Source organism: Miniopterus natalensis, chromosome 5 (genome assembly GCF_054644295.1).
Source record: "Miniopterus natalensis isolate mMinNat1 chromosome 5, mMinNat1.hap1, whole genome shotgun sequence".
Classification (NCBI taxonomy): domain Eukaryota; kingdom Metazoa; phylum Chordata; class Mammalia; order Chiroptera; family Miniopteridae; genus Miniopterus; species Miniopterus natalensis.
Window position 1 is genome coordinate 5,786,120 of NC_142085.1, and position 16,374 is coordinate 5,802,493.

The window sequence follows — 16,374 nt, forward strand, 5'->3', positions numbered from 1 at the left end:
ACTGTTTATTCCTTCTAGTGTATTTTTCAAAATCCCCACCCAGGGATATGTATATATTGAATTTTCTAGAGGGAGAGGCAGACATAGAGAGAGAAATGTTGATGTGAGAAACATTTATCCGTTGACTCCTGTATGTGCCTACACCGGGGATTGAACCCACAATGTAGGTTTGTGTCCTGAATGGGAATCAAACCCACAACTTTTTGGTATATGGGGCAGCACTGCAACCAAATGAGCCACCCCGACAGGGCATACTTCTAATGTATTCTTTGTCTTTAATGTTTGACACTTTAATTATGATGTGTCTTGGTGTGGGTCTTTTTGGGTTTATCTTGATTGAGACTCTGTGTTTCCTGGCCTTTTTTCTTCACCAGGTGAGGGAAGTTTTCTGTCAGTATTTCTTCAATCACTTTCTCTATTCCTTGCGTAGCTTCTTCTCCTTCTAGTATCCCTACGATGCAGATGTTGTTTCGATTCATTGCCCCAAAGCTCCCTTACACTCTCCTGCTTTTTAATGTTTTTTCCAATTGCTGCTCTGAGTGAGTGTTTTTTCTACCTTGTCTTCTAATTTGCTGATTTGGTCCTCAGCTTCTTCTAGTCTACCATTGAATCCTTTCAGGGTATTCTTTATTTCAGCTCTCTCATTCTTCATTTCCATTTGATTCTTATTCATATTTTCAACCTCTTTTTTTCATGCTGGTGTAGTTCTCATTAAGCTTTTTTTTTTTTTCTCATTAAACTTTGTTTTAATGGGTCTCAAAATTCTGTGACAGATTTTTGGTCAAGCTGTTTCCATTAAAAAGTACTGGTTTTAAAAACTAATAACTTAAAAACTGCCACACACACAAAAAACCAAATGGTCCACAAAACATTCTCCTTTCCTTCTGAAGGTTTTACGATGCATTGTAATCATTAACCTGTCTTTTACTATTAAACTTAAATGGACGATTGGGAGAAACAGTTCTGAGACTGCTTTTTCACCACTGATTAAGGCTGGGGTGGCAGGTATTGGGGATAATATTCATTTAGCCTTCTGAGCTTTCTGGGCAGACTTGGTGACTTTGCCAGCTCCAGCTGCCTTCTTGTCCCCTGCTTTGATGACACCAATATCAACTGTCTGTCTCATGTCACAAACAGCAAAACGGCACAGAGGAGGGTAGTCAGAGAAGCTCTCAACACACATGGGCTTGCCAGGCACCATATCAATGATGGCAGCATCACCAGATTTCAAAAACTTAGGGCCACCTTCCAGCTTTTCCCCAGAACAACAATCAATCTTCTCCTTTAGCTCAGCAAATTTGCAAGCAATATGAGCTGTGTACAATCCAGCACAGGTGCATACCCAGCACTGATTTGGCCTGGATGGTTCAGGATAATCACCTAAGCTGTGAAGCCAGCTGCTTCCATTGGTGGGTCATTTTTGCTGTCACCAGTCACATTGCCATGACAAATATCTTTGACAGACACATTCTTGACATTGAAGCCCATTTTGTCCCCAGGAAGAGCTTCACTCAAAGCTTCATGGTGCATTTCAACAGACTTTACTTCAGTTGTAACATTGACTGGAGCAAAGGTGACCACCATGCCGGGCTTGAGAATACCAGTCTCCACTCGGCCCACAGGGACAGTACCAATACCACCAATTTTGTAGACATCCTCTAGGGGCAGACTCAGGGGCCAGTCAGTTGGATGAGTTGGTGGTAAGATGCAATCCAGAGCTTCAAGCAGTGTGGTTCCACTGGCATTGCCATCTTTACAGGTGACTTTCCATCCCTTGAACCAAGGCATATTAGCACTTGGCTCCAGCATGTTGTCACCATTCCAACTAGAAATTGGCACAAATGCTACTGTGTCAGGGTTGTAGCCAATTTTCTTAATGTAGGTGCTGACTTCTTTAACAATTTCCTCATATCTCTTCTGGCTGTAGGGTGGCTCAGTGGAATCCATTTTGTTAACACCAACAATCAGTTGTTTCACATCCAGTGTGTAAGCCAGAAGGGCATGTTCACAGGTCTGCCCATTTTTGGAGATACCTGCTTCAAATTCACCAACACCAGCAGCAACAATCAGGACAGCACAGTCAGCCTGAGATGTGACTGTAATTATGTTTTTAATGAAGTCTCTGTGTCCTGGGGCATCAATGATGGTCACATAATACTTGCTGGTCTCGAATTTCTACAGGGAGATATCAATTGTGATACCATGCTCACATTCAGCTTTCAGTTTATCCAAGACCCAGGCATTCTTGAAGGAGCCCTTCCCCATCTCAGCTGCCTCCTTCTCAAATTTTTTGATGGTTCTTTTTGTCGATCCCACATTTGTAGATCAGATGGCCAGTAGTGGTAGACTTGCTGGAATCTACATGTCCAATGATGAAAATTTTGATATGAGTCTTTTCCTTTCCCGTTTTGGGTTTGATTTAGTGGTGGTTTTCAAGACACCTGTATTCTGGCAGCAAACCCATTGCCAAAAAAAAAAAAAGCCTCATTAGGCTTCTTATAGTTCTCATTAAGTTGCTTATAGTTCTCACTAAGTTGTTTGAGCACCCTTATAACCATTACTTTGAATTCTTTATCTGACAAATTGCTTGCTCCATTTCATTTAGTTGCTTTTCTGCTGATTCCTCTTCTTCTTTCATTTGGGGTTTCTTTGTCTCCTCATTTTCACAGTCCAGTAGTCTGTGGTTCCAGGTGAGGCAGGCAGGGTGGGGGGGGGCAGTTCTGCATGTCCTGAGGTGACTGTGTCATGCCAAATAGCAGAGGTAGGTTCGACCTTCTGGTGGTGCTGGGTTAGGTGTGCTGGGGCACTGTGGCAGGTCCATGCACCTGGGGTCATCAGGTCACAGAAGGTTGGTCTTTCAGGGGCAAGGGTTCAGGCACATCTTGTTGTGGAGGCAGGTCTGTCTGTCCCAGGGCACCAGGCCATGGCTACTGGGCAGTTGTCAGGCAGCTCAGCGGTTTGTCCAGGGGCACCAATGGGTTACTGTGGCTGGTCCGTGTATGTGGGAGCTTTGAGTCACATGGCTGGGCAGGGTACTCCATGTCAAGGTGGTGGGGTCAGTTGCCCAGGGGCACTGGGTTGGGTGTGCTGGGTTGGGGGAAGATCCCTATGTACAGGTGGGACACGTGTCAAGGTGGTGGAGCAGGCTAGGCAGTCTGCTAGTTGATGGGGTGGCGAAGGCTGAGGACCCTGCTCCTGGAGGGTGTGGACTGGGCTGGGGGCTCTGCTGCTTGATGGTGTGGAGCATGCCAGGTGCCAGACAGGGTTGAGGGTGCTGGGTGCTCTGTAGGTGGAAGGCCTGGAGCTGGTGGAGGGCACAGGGCAGGCTTTGTGCTCCACTCACAGAGGGGACATGGTTTGGCTAGGCTATGCTGGAGAAGGCAGGTGGGCTGTATGCCCTGCTGGACCCTTTGGGGCTGCTGGGCACTCCGCTGGTGGAGGGCTTGATGCTGTTGGAGAGCTCTGGGCTGGTGGGGTGCTACCCTCCCAGAGGAGGCATGATCTGGCACTCTGCTGCTAGATGGGGCACGGCAGGCCAGTCACTCCTCTTCTGGAGGAGGTGGGGTGGGCTGGGGACTCTGCTGTGGGCAAAGCATGCCCCACTCACCAATATGGGCACTGCCTGTCAAGACAGGAACCAGTCCTCTGAGGCCCAAGGTTCAGGCACCACAAGTTCCTCTGTATAGCCCACGTGTTCTTGAGCCTTTGGGTCCCTGCAGTGGGGCCCTGTGTGCCTGTCTGTGTCCTAGGGGTGCTGGGGCAGGGCCACTCCCTGCAGCCTCCTCCCATGGAGGACCTTGTGCTGCTCTAAAATGGCATGCTCTCCAACTTCAAGCATAGAGGATCCTAGAGCTGAGCATCACGCAGGGGCTAGCAGCTCCTTCACCAGGAGCACCAGAACCTGCTCCAAGCTCCTGCTCCCACAGACAGAGCCTGCCCACATTCACACCTGCAAGCAGTCTGCCTTATGCACACTCACACATGCACTCTGATCCTGCCTACCAGCATGTGGGACCCCCTTCTAGTATGTTCTTCATTTCAGATATTGTATTCTTCATTTCTGACTGGTTCTTTTTTATGAATTCTATTTTCTTTTTCATGTTGTAGTTTTAAGTTCCTTGAGCATCCTTATAACAATTTTTTTGGTACTTTATATCTGAGAAATTGCTTGCCTCCATATAATTTAACTTTTTCCAGATAGTTCTCCTGCTCTTTCACTTGGGCCTTTTCTTTGTCCTCCCATTCTGGTTGCCTTTTTGTGTTTGTTTCTATGTATTAGGTAGATCTGATATGACTTCGTCTTGGCATGGTGGCCTTATGTAGAGGTGTCCTGTGGGACCCAGTGGCACAGTGTCCTTCATCACCTGAGCTGGGTGCTTCAGGAATGCCCCTTGTGTAGGTTATGTGGGCTCTCCTGTTGTAATTGAGTATTGATTACCATTGGCTTGCTTGTGCATGGGGGTCAACCCTCAGGTTGGCTGACTGTGAGGATCAACCTCGACAACAATGTATGAGCTGCTGTGCAGATGCTACCCCACATGAAGCAAAATTCACTTCAGCAGGGTCTGGTGCCTGCCAAGATCTCCCTTTGGATATGTCACTTGTGAAGATAATTGGATCCTGCTCTGATGTTGTCTGAAGCTGGTCACTGGGTGTGTTGGTTCTGGGACTATGGGAGGGACACTGGTGCAGGCCAGTGTCAGATGCTGCTTGTGACTGGCCCTGGGCAACCTCTTTTGAGCTACAAAGCAATCCACAGTTTGTGGTTGCCTCTGCTGGGCATGGGTGTGCCTGGGAAGGACCAATTTGCCCACTAAGGCTGGCTATTATCAGCACTGGGCCCACGGGCTGGTCAGATAAAGGCCCAAGGAACCCCAAAATCTGCCTTTGCCTGCCTCTGCCTGATGGTTGCCTGTTAGGCTCAGTCACTGAAAGAGCCTCTGGTGGTACTTGAATTGCATGAGGTAGGTTCTCAGTGAATCAACAGATAGGGGTGAATGGTGTTTACCAGATTGATAAAGATTCAAACTCAGTGCCAGTGCTGGGTCTGAGGTCACCCAGCAAATGTTCCTGGATATACCAAGTCTAGCTGCCACCCACTGGGTGATCGCATACCTCTGTGGTAGTGTGGGGTCTTAGGAAGTTATCAGGATGAAGCCAGCAGAATTTATCAGGTCCAAACAGACAAAGATTTGGCCATGTGAAGGGAGGCCTCTGCAAGCGTTGGGTGTGTGAGGGAAAAACGGCCCTCATCCAAGAGCCGCACAACTCAGTCTGTTCCAGATTTTGCCATGAGCCCAATCTCAGCAGGGTGGGACTGCTTGGAGTTGTGAGGATGGGGGTAGTGGCTCTCCCATGAGCAGGAGGTGCTGGCCACACTTTGGGGAAATGGTGGGGTGGCCCCCGCTTCAGAGCCACACAACTCAGTCTCCCAGATTCTGCCCAGACCTCAGTAGGGCAGGCCACCATGAGTTTGGAGGGTAGGTCCAGCAGATCTGTGAGATGGAGGTGCCCGGTCAGGTTCACAGGAAAGTGGGGGGAATAGCTCCTGCCCTGAAGCCACATACTTCAGTCACTGACACCCCGAGTCTTTTTGGAACTCTGCACCTGGACTGACTCCTCAGCAGGACACAAGCTCTTTAATGTGGGGCAATAGGGATCATGGAGGGTGGAGCTCTTGCATTTCCTCAGGCTGATGCCATATGGACTGGAGAGTATGCCACCTAAGAAGGTGTCTGTGGTGTGGGAATGAGTCAGCAAAAGGATCCTTGTGGCTGTCCCTTTGTAGTAGAAACAATAGGTCAGGTGCAGAGGGTTACCATATTAGAGAGCCCTGGGTGCCTAGCAATGGGAAAAACTATAAACCCTTGCACACCACTCCCTTAAGCATTAATTCCTGGAAGATGACATCTAAGCTTCAGTTGCATTTCAGCTCCAGATCAAGAGAAGCAGCAAAATTAGACAGAGTGATGCCATGACTGACACCAGGACCAGCTGCATTGATGAATGACCCCCCTGGTGCCGAACAATCAGTGAGGACCATGAGGAGTCTCACCTGGAAAGCTGATGAGTTCTACTGGGATTCTCCCCTTAGGCCTCTAGATAAAAGTCCTTTGTACAGGGACCCTGTGCTTGCTCTCTCTTTTTTCCAGAGTACACCCGTACCTCTTCTTCCTGTTTTGTCCCTCAAGGTGCGTATCTCTCTCCCTTTTCCTCCCAAGCTCTGAGAGTCCTTCTACTGCCTCTGTTACTTTTGAAATAAGCTTTCTTTCATAATTTGAGTTCCTTGCCTTTGAATTCTTTGAAGCCGAACTCAAGTACCAAAGTTGCTGAACAGAGGTCCCGCCTAACTTGTTGGTAATGCCTGGTGCCGTTTTTCCACCTCTATCACCTTCAGCAATCTTCTGAGGGCCATAAATCCCAGTTTTTCCTTACACATCTCTAGTCTGCTCTGCCCTCCCTCCACCAGAGCCCAGGATGAGTGACTGCAAACAAGATTTTGCGCGTTGGCCCTTTAAGAGGGTGCCTGTGTCTATAGTGGACTCCTGTCTCTCCCTGATGGACAGAATCCCCCATTTTCACAGCTAGATGTTATGTAGATGCCTCTTCTTGGTTCTGATGCTCGGAGCTGGGGAGCCCAGCTTGGAGTTGAGGCCCCTTGCTCCTCAGGGGAACCTTTGTAGCTAACATTTCCCTCTGGAATTCCAGCTGCTGTCCATGGGAGTGGGGCCAACCCATTTTGCATCTCTGCCCTTCCTACCAGTCTCTATGTTGCTCCTTCTCTAAATCCTTGGTTATAAGACCTCACTTCAGCTAGTCTTCAGTTGGTTATTTAGGATGATTGCTTTATATTTTAGTTTACTGTAAATTCAGTTTGGTCCCGGGAGGTGGTGGGTGTAGCTTCCACCTGCTCTGCCACCATCTGGAATCTTAGTCCTTTTTGCTTTTCTTTTTCTACATTCTTGAGGAGAATCTTAGATTATTGATTCGATATTTTTCTTTTCTAAGGTGTGAAGTTAGTGCTATAAATTTTCTCTTATAATGCTTTTAAAAAAAATTCTCACCTGAGGATATTTTCTCTATTGCTTTTCAGAGAGAGTGGAAGAGCAGTAGAGGGAGAGAAACATCAATATGAGAGAGGAACATTGATTGGTTGCCTACCTCATGCACCCTGACCAGGGCCAGAAACCAAGCCCGCAGCCGAGGCATGTGTTCTTGACTAGATCGAACCAGAGACCCTTCAGTCCAGGGGCTGACCCGTTACTCTAACCCCTGAGCCAAACTGGCCAGGACTCTCAGAATGCTTTGCTAAGTCTCACAAATATTGATGTTTTTTTATTTTCATTTTTATTTAGTAAAATTGTATTTTTCAATTTTACTTAGATCTTTTATTTTTCTGTTAATCCTCACTTGAGGATATATTTTTCATTGATTTTTTTTTTTTTTTTTTTTAGAATGGGAGGGAGGGGGGAAAGAGAGAGAGAGAGAAAGAGAAACATCGATGTGAGAGAGACCCATGGATTTGTGGCCTCCCACATGTGCCCCAGCCGGAGCTGGGGATTGAACCTGCAGCCCAAGTACATGCCCCTGATGAGGAATGGAACCCATCACCCTCCAGTGCATGAGCCAGTTCTCTAACCATTGAGCCACATAGGCCAGGGCACTTGAGACTTTTTTGATTTGAGGATTATTTAGAAATGTGTTGATTATTTTCCAGGTATTGGGAGATTTTTTTTTGGTTATATTTCTGTTATTGATTTATAGTTTAATTCCATTGTGGGCAGAATACACATTATGATTTCAATGATTTTATATTTATGGTTTGTTTTATGGCTTAGAATATGGTTTATTTTTATGTCTTGTGAGTGCTTGAAAAGAATGTATAGTCTTTATTATTGGGTGGAATTGTTTATAAATGTAAATTAACTCTGAGTTTTTCTGTATATACTTGCTGACTTTCTGTATAGTAGTTTTATAAAAAAATTTTTTTATTGTTGAAAGTATTACAGATGTCCCATTTTCCCCCCCATTGACTTCCTCCACCTCGCTCCTGCCCCCTTTCCAGGCCTTTACCCCATTATTGTCTGTGTCCATGGGTTATGCATATACGCATATAACTTCTTTGGTAAATCTCTTCCCAACCCCCACTCCCTTACCTCTTCTGTCTGAAATACAACAGTTTGTTGCGTGCTTCAATGTCTCTGGGTCTATTTTGTTTGTCAGATTCTTTTGTTCATTAGCTTCTTCTTAAAGAAGACCCTTCAACATTTCCTGTAGTGCTGGTCTGGTGGTGATGAACTCCTTTAGCTTTTTCTTATCTGTGAAGCTCTTTATCTGACCTTCAATTCTAAATGATAGCTTTGCTGCGTAGAGTCATCTTGGTTGTAGGTTCTTGCTTTTCATCACTTTGAATATTTCTTGCCACTCCCTTCTGGCCTGCAAAGTTTCTGTTGAGAAATCAGTTGACAGTTGTATGGGTGCTCCCTCGTGGGTAACTAGCTGCTTTTAAGATTCTCTCTTTGTCTTTAACCTTTGACGTTTTAATTATGATGTGTCTTGGTGTGGGCCTCTTTGGGTTCCTTTTGTTTGGTACTCTCTGTGCTTCCTGGACTTGTAAGTCCATCTCCCTCACCAGGTAGGAGAAGTTTTCTGTCATTATTTTTTCAAATAAATTTTCAATATCTCGCTGACCTTCTTCTCCTTCTGGTATTCCCATCATGCAAATGTTGGGCCACTTAAAGTTGTCCCAGAGCCGTCTTACACTATCTTCATATTTCTGGACTCTTTTCTTTTTGTTCTTCTGGTTGGGTGTTTTTTGTTTCCTCATGTTCCAAATGCTGATTTGATTCTCAGCGTCCTCTTCTCTACTGTTGATTCCCTGTAAATTATTCTTCATTTCAGTTCATGTAGCCTTCATTTCTGATTGGTACTTTATTATGTCATTGATGATCTCACTAGTTTCCTTAATAGTCTTTCTAAGATCCTTGAGCATCCTTATAACTATTGTTTTGAACTCTGTATCTAGTAGCTTGGTTGGCTCAATTTCATCTAGTTCCTCTTCTAGAGATTTCTTCTGTTCCTTCCTTTATGACATGTTTCTTTGCCTCCGCATTTTGGCTGCTTCCTGGTGCTTGTTTCCTATATTAGGAAGAGCTCTTATGTCTCCTGGAATTTGTAGAGTGGCTTTGTGTAGTAGGTGTCCTGTAGTGCCCAGTGGCTCAGCCTCCCCAGTCACCTGAGCTCGGCCTTCTAGGTTCCTCCTGTGTGTGCTGTGTGCACTGTCCTGTTGTAGTTGAGCTTTGGTTGCTATTGGCATTACTGGGAAGAACTGACCCCCAGGCCAGTCAGCTGTGAGGACCAGCTGCAGCTATAGTTAAAGAGCTGCTGTTCTGGAGACATCCCTATGGATCAAGATTTGCTTCAGTAGAACTTTGGTGTTCACTGAGTCCGCCCCTTGAGTGTGTCACTCCTGGATGTGGTAGGGTTGTAATCATGCGTGTCTGACGTTGACCACCAGGTGCACTCTCTCTGTGGCCTCTCAGGAAGTGCAGAGTCAGCCTCTGCCTGTGCCTTGCCCAGGGCCACCCAGCATGAGTGAGCTACACAGCAAACCATAGATGGCTGGTACTTTGCTGGGCTTGGTGGTGTTCAGGAGAGGCCAAGGTATGAATCAATGCAGGCTGCTGCTAGCGGCAGGCCTGGGGCCACTTATCAAGAGATATGGGGCATGCTCAAGCCAGCTGCTGCTTATTTGAGAGATTTTAGGAAAGCTCTAAGCATGAGGCTAGAGATGCCAGTTGCATAGAAAAGCCACTGGAAATGGCTTGGGTGAGCTTGCAAGTAGGGAGGATCAGGGTCTGCGGGAATCACCAGGGCAGGGTGATAGGTGTTACTCAGGTTGATGGAGATTCAGAAAAGGCTCCTGTCTGCCAGCACTGTAGGGGGAGGGCTCATCAAAGGAGCAATGGCCTCTGCCAGCTCCTCTGTCTGTGAGAAAGCTGCCCCTCCAACTCTTTCCCTGGTCCAGGCAAGTTAGTTTCTCCCTGGATGGCCTAAGTTCTTTTCAAGCTGCTGCCCAGCACTGGAGCTCAGAGGGTATGAATCTGGGTAAGTCCCTGTGCTGGCCCTTTAAGAGGAGCTGCCTGGTACTCCAGCAGCCTCTGCATCCCTCAACCACAATCCCCGCTGGTTTTTACAGCCCAAAGTTGTAGAGATGTCTCTTTCCAGCACTGGAACCCTGGGCTGGAGGGTCTGATATTGGGCTGAGACCCCTTGTTCCTCTGGGAAACCTCCACCGACTGAGACATCCCTCCCAGTTTTAAACTGCAGCACTGAGCGTGGGACCACAGCCTATCCTGTGATTCAGCCCAGATTCCATCCTGGGTCTCTGACCCTCCTACCCGTGTCCATGATTCTTCAGTTCCCTAATTGTAGGACTTCTGTTCAGCTAGGTTTCAGGAGGTTTTGAATGATGGTTGCTCTGTATTTTAGTTGTAATTTTGAAGTGGCTGTGGGAGGCGGCGGGTACTGTGGTTACCTGCTGCCATCTTGTTGTCTCTGCACAGCAGTTTTATCAGTTGTTCAGAGGGGGATGTTGTAGTTTCTAACTATAATTGTGAATTTGATTATTTCTTTCTGTTCTGTCAGTTTTGCTCACATGTTTTGCAGTCTTGTTTAGTGCATACAACTTTAAGATCGCTATGTGTTGTTGGTGGATTGACACTTTTATTATTATATACTGTCTGTCTCTGTCTCTGGTAATTGTCTTTGCTCTTATTCTATGAAAGACTCCACGGAGGTTTTGATTCAGTTATATTATTTTTGTATTCTAAACTTTACATTTTTTATATCTTTTATTCTTTGCTGAGACTCATTTCTTTGTTGAGACTATTTTTCATAATTTTGTTTCCAGTGTGTTCAGATTTTTTATTGAAGCATTTTTATCATGACAGCTTTAAACCCTTTTTTCAGATAATTCTAACACCTTTGTCACCTTGGTATTGGCATCTTTTAATGTATAATTTCATTCAATTTGAGACCTTCCTGGTTCTTGCTATGACAAGTGATTTTCAGTTGAAAAACCTAGAGAGTTTTATATTGTTATGAGAGTCTGGATCTTATTGAAGTCTTCTGCTTTAGCTGGCTTTTAAAAAATTCTGCTCTGACAGGGGACGTGAGGGGGCAGAACTGCCTCATTTCTGCCAGGGAAAGAAGAATCCCAGTTTCCCTACTTGGCCTCTGCTTACACTTGATGGGGGATGCTCCTTGTTACTACTGGGCAGGGGTAGGAGTTCTGGCTCCCCACCTGTTCTCCACTGAGATTGTAGTGCAGATGGCCTCACTTTCCACTAGGCCTCCTCTGACACAATCCCAGCAGGAAAGAGCAGCATTTCATTACCGCTGGTTGTGGGTGGAAGTGAAGATTCCCCATGGGGTCTCCCCTGATCCCATGGGTAGGAGGCCTTTTACTAGCCAGCAGAGATGAAAGGCCTGACTTCCCACTTGGCCATCTTTGACACCACACCAATGGGGTTGTGGGGCACTTCATTACAACCTCATGAGGGTAGAAGTCTGTGTTCTTCCCTGGGCCTTTGCTGGTGTGAATGGATGTGGGGTCACAGTTTTTTTCTGTGGTAGTTGGCTGAACTATAGTCAAGTTTCATGTCTTGCTAGGATGCTCTTTTCAGACTTCTGTGGGTTTCTTCTTGGTCTGTGCCAGGGATGGGGAACATCTGGCCTGAAATGATCTGGTGGCACCCTGCCAAGCAAGGCAACCACAGGTGGGACTTGAAATTCAATAAATCTAGGAGCTTTATTTCAGAGCTAATTTTAAGTTGGTAATTTTGTATGGCCCATGAATGATATTATAAATATCTAAATGGCCCTTGGCAGAAAAAAGTTTCACCGCCCCTGGTCTATGCCTATTGGTATTTCTGGGTTGCTAGCCTCTTCAGCTCAAAGTCTGGGATATATAAGGCAAGAAGAAAACCCAGGGAATTCACCAGAGTGTTGTTCCTTAGATTCCAAGACTCCCAGCTTTGTTTTACACATAACATCCAGATTTTTAGTTGTACTTAGTAGGCAGAGTAGGGAAAAGTGCATCTGCCCCATCTTTTCAGAGGCAGAAGTGTGCATTTTGAGTAATATTTATTTTCCTTCCTTACCTCAGTTCTCCTCCAAAGGCCTTTAGGTTAAATATGGTGCCAGGATCTCTTGGGGAAGTTTGGACTTTGCAGACTAGAGAAGGCCTACCTCGTCTTTCCTTCTGTCCATTGTACTCCTAGAAATACATACTAAGATTGAACTATCTTAGGCCACCACTGCCATCTCATTTGCTGACAGTTTGTCCCTATTTGTTATCATCCATCATGCTCCTAAAATGTCTCCATGGGTTTAATTGCAATTTTATTTTTTTTTTACTTTTTAAATTTATCTTTATTGTTGAGAGTATTACAGGTATACCATTCCCCCCCCCCAATTGACCCCCTCCACTTCTCTCCCACCCCCTCCCCAGGCCTTCACCCTGTTATTGACTGTGTCCATGGGTTATGCATATATGCATATAACTTCTTTGGTTAATGTCTTCCCACCCTACATCCCCCTTCCCTCTGTCCTCTGAAATATGATCGTCTGTTGCATGTGTCAATGTCTCTGGATCTATTTAGTTCATCAGATTCTTTTGTTCATTAGCTTCTTCTTCTTTTTTTTTTAAAATATATCTTTATTGATTTCAGAGAGAGGAAAGGAGAGAGAGAGGCAGACAGACAGAAACATCAATGATGAGAGAGTCATTGGGGATCGAGCCTGCAACCTGGGCACGTGCCCTGACTGGGAATCGAACCCTGATTACCTGGATCCTAGGTCAATGCTCAACCGTTGAGCCATGCCTGGCCGGGCTTAGCTTCTTAAAGAAGACCCTTCAACATTTCCTGTAGTGCTGGTCTGGTGGTGATGAACTCCTTTAGCTTTTTCTTATCTGTGAAGATCTTTATTTGACCTTCAATCCTAAATGATAGCTTTGCTGGGTAGAACAATCTTGGTTGTAGTTCCATGTTTTTCATCACTTTGAATATTTCTTGCCACTCCCTTCTGGCCTGCAAAGTTTCTGTTGAGAAATCAGCTGACAGTCGTATGGGTGCTCCCTTGTAGGTAACTAATTGCTTTTCTCTTGCTGCTTTTAAGATTCTCTCTTTGTCTTTAAACTTTGACATTTTAATTATGATGTGTCTTGCTGTGGGCCTCTTTGGGTTCCTCTTCTTTGGGACCCTCTGTGCTTCCTGGACTTGAAAGTCAATTTCTTTCCCCAGGTAGGGGAAATTTTCTGTAATTATTTTTTCAAATAGGTTTTCAATTCCTTGGTCTCTTTCTGCCTCTTCTGGCACCCCAATAATACAAATATTGGGCCTCTTGAAGTTGTCCCAGAGGCTCCTTATACTATTTTCATATTTCTGGATTCTTTTTTCTTTTTGCTCTTCTGGTTGGGTGTTTTTGTTTCCTCATGTTCCAAATTGCTGATTTGATTCTCAGCGTCCTCTACTCTACTGTTGATTCCATGTAAATTATTCTTCATTTCAGTTCCTGTAGCCTTCATTTCAAATTGGTACTTTATTATGTTATCGATTTTCTCAGTTATTTCCCTAACAGTCTGCTTAAACATCCTTATAACCAAAATACTGAACTCTCTGTTAGCTTCCTTGGATCTATTTCATTTAGTTCCTCTTCTAGAGATTGCTTCTGTTCTTTCCTTTGTTCTTTCCTTTCCTCTGTTTCTTTGCTTCCACATTTTGGCTGCTTCTAGGTGTTTGTTTCTATGTATTAGATAGAGCTGCTATGTCTCCTGGAATTTGTGGAGTGGCTTTGTGTAGTAGGTGTCCTGTAAAGTCCAGTGGCTCAGCCTTCCCAGTCACCTGAGCTGGGCCTTCTAGGTGCTCCCCTGTGTGGGCTGTGTGCATTGTCCTGTTGTAGTTGAGCCTTGGTTGCTATTGGTGTAACTGGGAGGAATTGACCCCTGATCAATCAGTTGTGAGGACTAGCTGCAACTACAGCCAAAGAGCTGCTGTGCTGGAGACATCCCTACGGAGTAGGATTTACTTCAGTGGAGCTTTGGTGTTCACCAAGTGCGCCCCTTGAGTGTGTCACTCGTGGATGTGGTAGGGTTGTAATCCAGCGTGGTTGAGTCTGACCACCAGGTGCACTGTCTCTGAGGCCTCCCAGGAGGTGCAAAGTCAGCCTGTGCCAGTGCCTTGCCCAGGGCCACCCAGCATGAGCTATACAGCAAATCATAGTTTGCTGCTACTTGTGCTGGGTTTGGAGATGTCCAGGAGAGGCCAAACTACAAGCCAATGCAGCTGCCAATAGTGCCAGGCCTGGGGCCACTTATCAAGCTGTATGGGGTTCCGCTGCTGCTTGTTTGAGAGATTTTAGGAGAGTCCTAAGCATGAGAATAGAGAGGCCACTTGCATAGAAAAGCCCCTGGAAATGGGCTGGATGAGCTGCAGGTGGGGAGGGGCAGGGCCTCTGGGAATCACAGGGCGGGGCCAAAGGTGTGAGTCAGGTGCTGGCGATTCAAATATGGCGCCTGCCTGCCGGCTATGCAGGGAGGACTCACCAGAGGAGCCATGGCCTCTGTCAGCCCTTCTGCCTGGGAGGAAGCTGCCCCTCCATCTCTCACCTGGTTTTCAGGCAGGTTAGTTTCTCCCTGAGTGTCCCAGGTCCTTTCAGGCTGCTGCCCGGCGCTGGGCTCAGAGGGAGCGTCCGAGTGAGTCCGTGCTGGGCCCTTTGAGAGGAGCTGCTGGGGCTCCCGCAGCCTCCACGTCCCTCAGCAACAGTCCCCACTGGTTTCACAGCCCGGAGTTGTGGGGACGTCTCTTCCCAGCCCTGGAGCCCTGGGCTGGGGGCCTGTGTGGGGCTGGGACCCCTCCCTCCTCCGGGAAACCTCCACTGCCTAGATTCCTTTCTGGGTTTCAACCGCCACACGGGGTGTGGGCCCGCGGCTGCGTCTCTGCAATTCAGCCGAGATTCAGCCCTGATCCACCCGTGGCTTTGCCCCTCCTACCGGACTCGATGCTCCTTCAGTTCCCTGGTTGTGGGGCTTTTGTTCAGCCAGATTTCAGAGGTTCTGAGTGATGGTGGTTCTGTATTTTAGTTGTAATTTTGATGTGGTTGCGGGAGGCGGCGGGTGCAGCTGTTACCTACGCCGCCAGCTTGTTTTCCTCTCACAGTTGTTTTAGGCCTCTTCTGGGGGTTTGTTGTCTTTGTTCTTACTTGCTGCATACTTCTCAGTTTTTTTGTTGGTCCCAGTCCTCTTCCTCTTCGCTAAATTTCAACAAAGCATATATCTAGGCTTATAGTTTCTAGTTTAGAGATCTGATCTAATCCTCATTATTTGAATATTCCTTATATAGAAATGACCCTTTAATCTTTACCCTTTAGTAGATCTCCTTTCCCTTCTGATCTCTAGTTTATATCAGACTGAACAAACAATGTATTATCTGTCTCTAGGTTTTCCTTTTTCTATAAAAGGTGACTTTATCGGTTGCCAAATATCAAAACCTTGGAGTCATCTCTGAGTTTCTTCATGTCACAGACATTCTTTCAAAATGATTCTCACATCTCTTCCTTTCATTTTATTCTCACTGCCTCCAAATTAGTTTAGGCTCTTGCTTTCTTATGGCTGTACCCCTACAGTAGTTTTCTAACTGATCTCTCAACTTCCTTTCATTTGTTTAAACCACCTGATTACTCTTTCTGAAAGACAGCCCAGCTAGTATCTCTGTTGCTTATCAAATAAATGAAATAAAAGGTCAAAGTCCCCCCAGAACCCTTAAATTTTTTTTTATAATAACTTTTTTTTTTTAATATATCTTTACTGATTTCAGAGAGAGGAAAGGAGAGGGAGAGAGAGATAGAAACATCAATGATGAGAGAGTCATTGATCGATCCCGCAACCCGGGCATGTGCCCTGACCGGGAATCGAACCCCGATTGCCTGGATCCTAGGTCGATGCTCAACCGCTGAGCCATGCCTGGCCAGGCTAAATTTTTTTTAAGGTTAAAAAAATTTCAATCTTATTTTCTTCTAATATTGTCAGTGTTTGCCAAATTTCAATCATTCAGATACCACCATTTGTCATAATTTTTGCCACATTGAAATACAACCTGTTTTTTTTTTTTACTTAAAATTTTTCTTTAAATTGACTCACCTTTTTACTTAGTCTTATCATAACCTAGAATAGCTCCAAAATAATAGGCTTGATGAGCTGGATATACTTCCCCCCTCTAATTCACACAAAAGTAAATATTAAATGTCACTTGGGTACCACTTGAAATCACCTTACACATCAGTGGTAGTTTGGAGACTACATTTTAGAGAACT

The 16,374-nt window shown here is 45.7% G+C and overlaps 1 pseudogene; it reads right to left on the bottom strand.

Annotated features, from left to right (window-relative positions):
- Nucleotides 1–986: 986 nt before the first annotated feature.
- Nucleotides 987–12,273, bottom strand: LOC107538940 (elongation factor 1-alpha 1 pseudogene; annotated as a pseudogene).
- Between the last annotated feature and the right edge of the window lie 4,101 nt (nucleotides 12,274–16,374).